General features: G+C 42.9%; 1 protein-coding gene across 3 annotated transcripts in view; it reads right to left on the reverse strand.

Annotated features, from left to right (window-relative positions):
- The window catches only part of LOC122805489 (phosphomethylethanolamine N-methyltransferase-like), a 465,550-nt gene that overhangs the window by 419,827 nt on the left and 35,068 nt on the right, over positions 1–10,655 (reverse strand). The window lies entirely within an intron of this gene.

Raw genomic sequence — 10,655 nt, forward strand, 5'->3', positions numbered from 1 at the left:
CAATCTACAATCTGAACATTAATATCTCTAAATAACTACCACTTTATTTCAACAACAATGTCAACTGTCAGTACTTCTGAAACAGCTGATCATATAAAGGAATATGACTCTTTAAATACAACTTTTAGGAACAAGTTTGACTGTTACATATGAGACAAAAAGTGAAAGTAACTTTAGGGAATGGGTCTAAACATCATAACTACTAAGACTAAGGATGTAGGCATTAGGACTGCCCAGCACTCCAAACTTTCCCAGGCTGCTGTTCTCTTTAACCATCCCATAATGCACTGTAATATCTCCACTCCCCAGATATAAAGAAGCTGTGCTTAGAGGCACAAACAAAGATGAAGAAACTAAAGCCATAACAAGAGATGTATCAGTGTAAGACAGACCTATACTACTACAGATCTATTGCTATGAGAAGTATACAGTTTTTGTATCTGACAGGAGTGGACCGCCATAACTACTAGGGCAGTATCTCAAAGTCTTCCTGATGGAAGGTCAGCAGCTAAAATACTCCTGAGCACAGCTGCCCCAAAGGATGCATTAGTCCAGAAACTAGATCCAACTTATAGGATTTTTTGTGAAGGTACTAAATGATGATCAAGCGGCAACCACAGAGATATCATCCACTGGACATTCTCAAAGAAGCCCTGGTGGAAGGAGCACTAGGACAACCTGTCAAATAGTTACCAAGGGACACACAGCAGAATTTAATGTTGTATGAAAGCTGCCCAGCAAGGGTGACTTTGAAAAATTTTTGACCCAATGATTTGACTTTGTAGGAAAAAGCTGTGAATAGAACTTCCTAGCAGATTTAACCCTGTATAAATTATAGTAGTAACAATCTGTGAAATCCCAGGTGGTGTAAGAAGTATGCCTCAAGGTTGGAGAAAAAAATACCAGTAAATATATGACAACTATAAAACTCCATTAAGACATTAATCGCTGCACATCTTATTTGCCCTAAGGGAAACTTTGTCCTGATGAAAAACAGGTAATAAGGATCCAACGAAAGGGAATGAAGCTCACAAATCCCCCAGAGGCAATGTCCACTAAAAACAGAGTCCTGTACAACATAAATGACCTATACAAAAGCAAGTGGTTTAAAAGGAACCTGAATTAACTTCTTCAAAAAAGACCCAATGAGGCACTGGATCACACAGCAGTGGCATCAAGGAGAAGATTCCCTTCAAGATTTTAGAAACTTTCAGTGATGCCAACAAAGAGCCACCCCAGCCTTGATAAAAGCTGGAAATGGCAGCTAAGTATTTTGATGGTGGAAAAGCTTAATCCTGAATAAAAAATATCAGCCAAGTAGTCCAAAACTGGAGCAGCAAAGGGGTTTAAGCCCAAAGGACTTGGCCCGGACAGAAAAACGTTATTTGTCCTGATAAGTTTACACTGGGCTACTGAGATAGCAAAATAAAATAAATAGCACTTATAGTTGATTTCCAGGTGAGTTGTGACCAATGGGTTGGGCAACAATATCTGGTTTGGTCTCAGGAAAATCTTCTAATCCAGCACATGAATCAATAAGAGAAGGAACTGCACCTGCAAGAATGAAAAAGGCGGCTATGAGGACGACCATGACTCTGAACAATATCACCTGGATGATGAACTTCATCATAAGAAGAAATGGAAGAAGTCAGAGATGTTCCATATGGGCCACCAAAAATGTCTCTCATGGGTTTCATCAGTAATGGGATGAAAAAGAAGAAGAAATCATTAAGTTTGGTGCTGGGAGGGGGCATGGACAGGTTAAAAGAGGGCTTCCTCCATCTACAGAAGAGCTCTTGCAACACCAGTTAGCTGAATGACCACCACTGTTGAATCTGTATGTTAAGGAATTGTACTCCCTGGGAATGTGAAGAGTTATCAGAAGGTAATACATAGTCATACCCCACTCCCACACTCTTCCAGCCTTCTAAGCACAGAGGATAAGTCTGACTTCTCCACTACTTTTTGACATATCATATAACTAACATACTGTCAGTCTATGTGGATACTAGTTTTAGAAGCAGGATGTTTTGAGAAGGCTGAAAGGAAAGGAAATTTTCATTCATCTCTAATATGATAATGTGAGCATACTTCTTTGGATGACCAAACTTCTTGAATTGTTTAACCACCAAAATGTCCCCTAAAGCCAAGAGCTGACACTTCAGTGATGACAGTCACCTGAAATGGAGAGATGGAAGGGGCTGCCTATGACAGGATTATTGGTATCCAATTATCACGTCTTATCTGCATACATAGGAAGTCTGGATCTCTTGCACTAGAATCCGATTCCTGTCACCACTAAACTTGAAGCGTCCACCAAATAATTTATATGTACCTGGCCACAGGAATCATGGGAATATTGACTACCTTGAGTCACTAGTACACTGAAACTACATGGAAGTGAAAAACAGCAGAATATTTTGTGTACTATCAAACTGAGATGAAGTAGATGGACTTTGTGAATAAAATAATTTAAGCTACTTGTATTAAGAATGGTCCTGAGGTCCCTGGGCTTTCCTGGCACCAAAAATGAATAGAAAAGCATGCAAGATAGAACATCTGGAGTTTTGTTGCCTTCTTCAAACAGGCTGGGGTGTCTGTCAATGGACAGAAAGGCTAACTGGGGTCAAAATAAAATAAACTTTGCAACTCCTGGTGATAATGGGCCATGCCCACTAGTCATAGGTGATGGACAACCATGTCATCTGATGTTAGGGAAAGTGATTCCAGACTGTTTTTATGACAGAACAATCAGGCAACTCCTCAGAATTGGTGTGATCCTCCTATAAGGTGGCTATGACTGCCTAATGATCTTCACAAACTCAAGGCATGGTCAGTATGACCACTTCATACAAGAGTCAGTGGAACTGGCTTCTTATATAGTTTTTTTTTCTTGCAATGAAACAAGAGTTGCTGCATGCTTTCCAGTGTTCTGAGAAAAGATTATTGTAAAAAAAATTAAAATCAACTAGTGAAATGTCTTTCTCTCATGTTTTATTTTCTCCATATAAACCTTCACTTCTGGGTCAAAGATTTCTTGACTATGAAAGAGAACACTCAAAGTTGCCCTGGAATCCTATGTAAAATCTGCAAGTTGTTGCCAGGCATGTTGATGTACTGTAATGCTCTCAGCTGCCAACCTGGCCACATTAACTATCACATGCATGGCAAGAGTAGCCAATGTCACTGGGGCAGAAGTTCATCTTTGTCTATACCAACTGGCAACTAAGTCATCTTATTAGATATATCACTAAAGAACTTCACCTTAATGCCCAAGTATGAAAGTGTGCTGAAGGCAAACCCTGAGGATGTGTACACAAGCTTCTCAACACGGTCCAACACATGAAGGTCTTTATCAGGACAGTGAATTGTAGGACTCTACGGATCTACTGCAGAAATCACTGCATCTGCCTTAGTACTTCCTGATCAAAGCACATAATTCTTGGAAGGACATAATACTTTGTCTACTTCTTATGAACTGTATCAGTGGAGGCCCAAGAAGTCTTAATGACAACCCTGACAAAGTCCTAAACTGGAGAAAATACTCATTATGACTTGCACAAAAAGGACTTCTGCAGTAAACTCTCTTTGGAAAGGACACAAGGTTTTTTGGGCCATTACCTCTTCAGTCTCATCACTTAAGATTGTAGTAGTAGGGAGATGTCAGTACTCTAGAGAATCCTCCTGCTTGTTGGCTTCAGAACTTAGGGCAAGTGTTTAACACCCAAATCTTGCAAAGTCAAAAAAGAGGGAGTGTCTGCCTACTGAAGTGCCATCTGACAAAGCAGCAGAAATGTGGGTTGTCAGAAACTGTTGATAGAGGTGGAAACAAAACGATTCCTTGAGATGTTGCTGGGTGGCTTTAGTATATTCCTTGCAAATATCACACCTATCAGGATGGTGTCTCTCCCCCCATTTGCCTTTGTATATTTTCCTCCCTGAAAGTTTTTGAGAAGCAGACATCGTGAGTTTTTTCAGGAAATGTTGGATCCTTTGCCATCACTGGAAGAAGAGTAACCATGCAGTTAAATGAAGGGAACAAATGTCTAGGTGAGGCAATCTGGATGAATGCAACAGCAGATGAAGGTACAACGGAAGAAAAAGGGTATTTTCTTAGATAAGGCTGCAACAAAGGATCACATCTAGCATGACCAGGACTATGAAAATGACCTTCACTTTGCACATTCTGGCTTTATGGGAGAATTTGGTTATGGGAGGAAATGAGGAAAATGTATACATGAAACCTGGAGGCCAACTGCGGGTGAAAGCATCTCTTGGTTGTTGTCCCACCTGAGGAACAATGTTAAAAAACAAGAAATCTGCATCTGGTGCTGGCTGGTGAAGCAAAGAGACTGCAAAAGGTTCTTCCTCACCACTGAAATATATCCAGTGCTATTTTCTTACTGACAGAGTATGTGTGTAGGAGCAGCATTTGTTTGCTCAACCTGTCCTGAATCATACGCAATGCCCCAGGTATTAGCATTGCTATGGGAAAGTAATGGGAGCTATAGACCAACTCCCATACACTCAACTTTTCTGCAAAGAGATCAATATCATGTTCCACCTTGTTTATGCACCATACCACTGCCACATTGTCTGAGTGGATGGATATCGCATCCTGGGAGATCCTGAAATACCTCCAAAGTTAGGAGGACAGCTGTCAACTCCAGCACACTGATGTGTGATTTAGCCTCTTGTTGTGTCAATATGCCCATGATTGCCCTGTGCAGACGATGCTCCCCATCTTGTCGCAGATAATGCTCCCATCCTGTCCATCATTACTTTGCACTAAAAGAAGGTCAAAAGTGTACCCACTGATAGATTTTTGCAGATCAGTTTACAATAGTAGACTCCAGATGCAAATATTTGAAACAATGATTGTACCTGTCATGGGTTGTAGGCTTTGTCACCCTGAGCACAGAGTGTCCACTGAAGAATTCTCATGTTCAGTCTGGTAAAATAAACCATCTGAACAGATGCATCCATAACACCCAGCATTTTCAGGTCTACAGCAACCCCAGTTCATGCAGTCGAAGAAGCTTCTACTTCATAGTTTCATAGTATAGTACTAGGCTATCTGTCCTGGGGCATTTGTAAGCCTAGCCATAGTGATGTGGCTTTTGCCACCCCATGAAATGGTACAAAAATGTACAGAATAAATCTAGAATCCTGTGCCTCTGTCTAGTAGTGACACAATGAAGGTCCCTTTATATAATAGAATTAATTTACTGTGCCCCTGTCTAGTAGTGACACAGATGTGACCCCTGGGGAAAAGTTACGATCTCCCATCCACTCATCAAGATTTCTCTTGAAGAGAGTCAGTGAGGGGCTCTGCCTAATACGAACTGGGATCCTGTTCCAAAGCATGGGAAGTCTCTGGGTTATGAATCTATCCCTCCAGCATGTCCTATTCATACTTGTGCCGAGGTATAAGTCTTTAGCTCTTGTGGTCCTGATGGATTTGGTTTTTTGAGGTGCAGCATGTCCATCAGATCCTGATAGGACATGGCCTTGTACGTCAGGCAGAGATCACCTCTGAGCAGGCGGTATGCTACTGAATAGAGCTGAAGTTTCTTTAGTCTGGCAGAATGAGACATATGTTGGAGACCCTTGATCCTTTTGGTGAGGTACTTTTGTGGTCTCTCCAGCTGTTGCAAATGCCGGGTGAGATACATACCAAATGGGGCATTGTACTCAATCATGGGTCTGATGAGGGAGGAATATAGGGGTACAATGACATCCTTGGATCTGGATGTGAATCCCTTCATGATGAGGTGTGCAAGGTAGAATGTTTTTCTAACCACTTTGGCAACGTGGATGTCAAATGAGAGGTCGCTGTCTACTTGGGTCCCTAGGTCTCTGATTACTTTTTCCGTACTCAGTGGGTTGCTGTCTATGTGATAATTTGTGGGTACTTTGTTTTTCCAAAAGGGATGACTATACATTTTTGGCATTTAGTTTAAGGCCGTGACTACGGCACCAGTTGTCCGTTTCAGTGAGGCCTTTTTGTAGGATGTGTGTGTCTGCTGGTGTATCGACTATGGCGCCTAGTTTGCAGTCATCTGTAAACTTTGTCAGCCACAGCCCTCCCATGTTTGCTTTAACATCTGAGAAATAAATGCCGAACAAGAGGGGTCCCAGGACAGATCCCTGTGGGACACCATTTGTGACTGGCTTTGAGTCTGACATTGCTCCAGCGATTTTAACTTTATGGGTTCTGTCCTTTAGCCAGTTTGCAACCCATCTAGTGACATAAGGGTTTACTCTGTTTAGCTTATCTATGATGCCTGAGTGAGGTATTGTGTCGAAGGCCTTAGCCAAGTCCAGGTATGCTGTATGGACTGCTTTGCCCTCATCAATGGCTCTAGTGACTGTTTCGAAAAAGTCAACCAGGTTTAAAAGGCAGGATCTGCCCTTTACAAAGCCGAACTGGGTGGGGCCAAGTGTCTGTAGGTCCCCTATGTCTCTGTTTATGAGTTCCATAATGATTCTTTCCATAGCTTTGCAGACCAGGCTAGTTAAGCTTATGGGGCGGTAGTTTCCAGGGTCTGTAGAGGCACCCCCCCCCCTTGTGGAGTGGGACCACTGTTGCTGTACGCCAGTGTTCAGGTACATATCCCGAAGTAAGGCTAAGGTTAAATAGCATTTTTATGTGTGGGTTTAGCTCCTCTTGGAGTTCACGTAACACGCACCCCGGGATACCGTCAGGTCCCATTGATGCTGTGTTTTTTGCTTTGTTTAGGGTGGTTCTCACTTGGACATCTGAGATGACAGGGAGATTACATTCAGCTGGGATAAGTATTTCTTCTTTTGGGGGTGAAGGAGGGGAGAAATTTGCACTGAACCTGTCAGCCAGAATGTTAGCAATATCTGTGGGTTCAGTGTATTTTTTGTTGTCGTGAACCAACTCTGAGCATATCTGAGGATTTCCGCTCAGGTTTCTAACATAGCTGAAGAAGGCTTTGTGGTTATGATTTTTCTCTCAAAGTTTGCCTTGGATGTTTTTATGAGAGAACGTAGTTTTCTGCTAATGTTGATCAGAGATGTCTTCGCTTCATGGGATTCCGCTCTGACGTGCAGTAGCTTCCTTGTTTTGTTATACAATTTGTTTATGGCTGAGGTCCACTAGACAGGACGCTTACATTTGGTGGAGAGGGACTTGGATTTGTTTGGGATTGCATGATCCATGCATTCTTGGAGGTGTCCATAGAAAGCATTTGTGAAGGATTCGGCATTGTGGGATGTGGTATCCACTGGCACAGTGGGCTTAAAGGATACCATCTCAGTCTTAAGAAGAGTGAAGTCTGCTTTTGAGAAGTTTTTCACTGTGGTCTTTTGTGCTGGGGGTGGAGGTGGGATATGTATATCCAGGGTGATTAGTTTGTGGTCAGATTTCACTAGTGAGGGGTATACTTCCGGTGTGGAGCATTTTGTCCCCATGTTTGTGATGATCAGGTCTAGTATATTATCTCCCCTAGTGGGAGAGGTGACTAGTTGTTCCAGTGCATTTGAATTTATGAATTCCAGGAACCTTTGGGTTAGGGTATTAGGGCTAGAATAATGTACCCAATCTATGTTTGGGTAGTTGAAGTCTCCCAGTATGATGGTATTTTGTGATACATTCATATCCTCCAATGTCGTCAGGAAGGCCGAGTGGGGTTCTTGAGATTGGGAGGGTGGTCTGTAACATGCTACCAGTTGTATAGCAGTTTTGCTTATGGTTAGTTGCACCTGTATGGTCTCTGATGCTTCATGTGTTGCTACTAACCTGGAGAAGTGGGTGTCCTTTATGAATATGGACACTCCCCCTCCCTTTGTGGTTCGGCCCAGGTTTTGGGGCCGAAAAGCATGATACGAGGTATAGCCTGGTAGCGCTGGGGTGCTCTCAGGAGCCTTGAACCAGGTTTCAGTTACTGCACAGACGTCAATGTTCTCCATGCTGAGGAGTGCATCAAGTGCCTGCATCTTGAGATTTAGACTTCTGACGTTGAGCAGCATTACCCTTAGTTTCTTCCCATTTTTGTTTTCTAAGGAGGTGGGTTTGTCTTTTGAGCCTTGCCTAAAAAAGGCACTATGGGGGTGGCAAGAGCCATAGCCAATATCCGGAAGCCCAGTGGTGAAAGGTGTAAGCCATCCCTTGCGAAGCAGCGTGGCTTGTCCAGCATATCATCCCAGGCAGACAGACATTGGATCCCCTTAGAATGACACCAGTACTTGAGCCAACTGTTAAAGCTGATCATCTGGTCTTTGTATTGTGGTATCATTCTTGGTGACTCCATTCACAATGGAAGAAATTCTGCCTGGGTGTAATTCCGCTTTTTGAGTGACTGTGTCCATCTGGCAGCCAATGGATACTAAAGACCGTGTTGTGTGCACTAAGACTTCGGCAGACTGACTATGATCTCCAAAGATGGACACAGCTAGAGTAAATACCATCTTGGGTTTAGGGGTAACTCTGTAATGAGGGACACTATCAGCCAGTCATGCAGATAAGAGAAAATCCTTACTCTCAGAAGCCTTATGTGGGCTGAGACTGGAGTCATGCATTTGATAAATACCCAGAGGGCTGTGGAGAGTCCAAATGACAGAGCTCAGAACTGATAATGACTGGCTCCCACCTGGAAGCACAGGACCCTCCTCAATGATTTTGCTGTTTTAATGTAGAGGCATGCATCCTGGAAGTCCAAACAACACATCCAGTTGCTTGCCTACAAACAAGGTAGAATGGACTATACTGTGTCTATATTGAACAGCTCCTACATGTAGTGGTTTAACAGACTTAAAATTGAGAATGGAACTGCTATCGTGAGTTTTTCGGCACCAATAAAAATGTGAAGTACAACCTGGATCGTTTCTAGTGTGGAGGGACCTGCTGGATGGGTTTTTTCTCTAGAAGTGTTCTTACTTGCTGCAATGCAGTCCTCTTCAGACAGCATTTGGACATCTCCACAGAAGGAAATTCAGTAATCTCTGGATATAATTTCAGTTAGCCACCTATCCGACGTGATGGCCAACCACCTTCAGATGTAGGTAAAGCTATCCCCTAACTGCCTCTAGAGTGGAACAGTTGGGCACCCAATCAGGAATTGTACTTGACAGGGTCTTCGAAAGGACCATCTGTTGTCCTGCTAGTCTGTACCACCTCTGTCTCTAGGGTGGTGGCTGGACTGGAAGTTCTCTTGGCCACAGGAACCCCTGTCATACTTCTCTTGATTCTAAGACTGTTGGAATTTTTGGAAAAATAAGTATGTGGCATCTTTTTGATTTCTTTGAAAGCATTTTTGAGGTCCCAAAAACTTCACTCCCACAGCAGTGAGCATTCTGCCCTCTTGCTCACACGGCAGCAGTTTCATTTTCACCTTTTGCCTGCACAACAGAGGACAAATCAAAGGGATCACTGGCAAATGTCACCTTAAAGTGGGCCACAAAGTTGGTCAGGCAAAGACAGGTTTGTCTCCTCGTAACTAAGCCAGAAACGGTAGCTGGAGCAGCACTATGAATCAAATGCATGGTAAGAGAAGAAATATATTGTAGCCACTTGGGCATTAAGGTGAGTTCTCAGATCACCTACAGGCAACTGTTTCAGAGTAACTGCATCCTCTTCTGCCAGATCACTCTGAATCCTTGTCATATGCACCATGCAATTCAAGACCCAGATCAAGAAGGTACTTGATGCATAAATATGCTTCCCAAGCGATTCCTAATTCCTCGAATCCATAACATGCATTAAGGATACCTTGGAGTATCCCCAGGGACAGCCCTCTTGGTGGCAGTGGACATCATTATGGAATCCAGAAGAGATCCTTTACTCCAGAGCTGTTTATCTTTGAAGTCTTGAAGCACTCTTTCCTGTTTGCAAGGTACATGCTCAGCCAAATGCAGTTCCTTCAAAACTTTACAGCACACTATATCAACTACCATGTATGATCATGCAGGAAGATTATGAGATGGAGTCAATGGGCAAGGATCCCCTCCATCTCATCATCTCCAGTATTTGGCCAAAACTGGCATTCTCTAGAAGGGATTTGGGTGAAGCCTCCCCTTTGATTAGATCTTTATATTGGGAGGGGAACTCTGATGGGAAATTAAGGTGCTTTCTCTTTCACTGCTTCTTCTTGATAGGGGGAGACTGGGAAGAGAATCAATAGAGCTCCCCAAATCTCTGAGGCATGGGATTATGAAGTCCTCTGTCTATGGGAAACACAGATGATGATCAGTCAAAAGGAACCAACATCAACAGTATCTTAAGAGTAAAATCAAAGGGACCTTTACCTGACCATGCAAAGAACCATGATGCAGTCTCTTTTGCATTGATAACTTGATGGAAACATCGAGGCCAGAAACATCTGGCAGTCAACCCTCTCCCTGTTCTGACCCTATAACTACCAAGTATGCCAGAGCTGAAGCCACTACCAATAATTTAGTCATCAAATGGTCGGAAGCCAAGCCTCTTTTCATAGGCAATGGTCACAACAGTGTTTTACAAGCAGTGGCACAGAGAGGCTGACACCAAACCCCCTTAGCCCTACTGGCTCCTGATGCCAAGGTCGGTGCTGAAGAAACTTAACTTAAAGGGCATCAGCACAAAATAATGTATATCTTCCAACATCAATGGAACAGATATCAGAAAAGAATTGATAATACTATTGCTGCCA

This window comes from Protopterus annectens, chromosome 6.part1, assembly GCF_019279795.1.
Source record: "Protopterus annectens isolate FY-2018-M chromosome 6.part1, PAN1.0, whole genome shotgun sequence".
Lineage (NCBI taxonomy): Eukaryota > Metazoa > Chordata > Ceratodontiformes > Protopteridae > Protopterus > Protopterus annectens.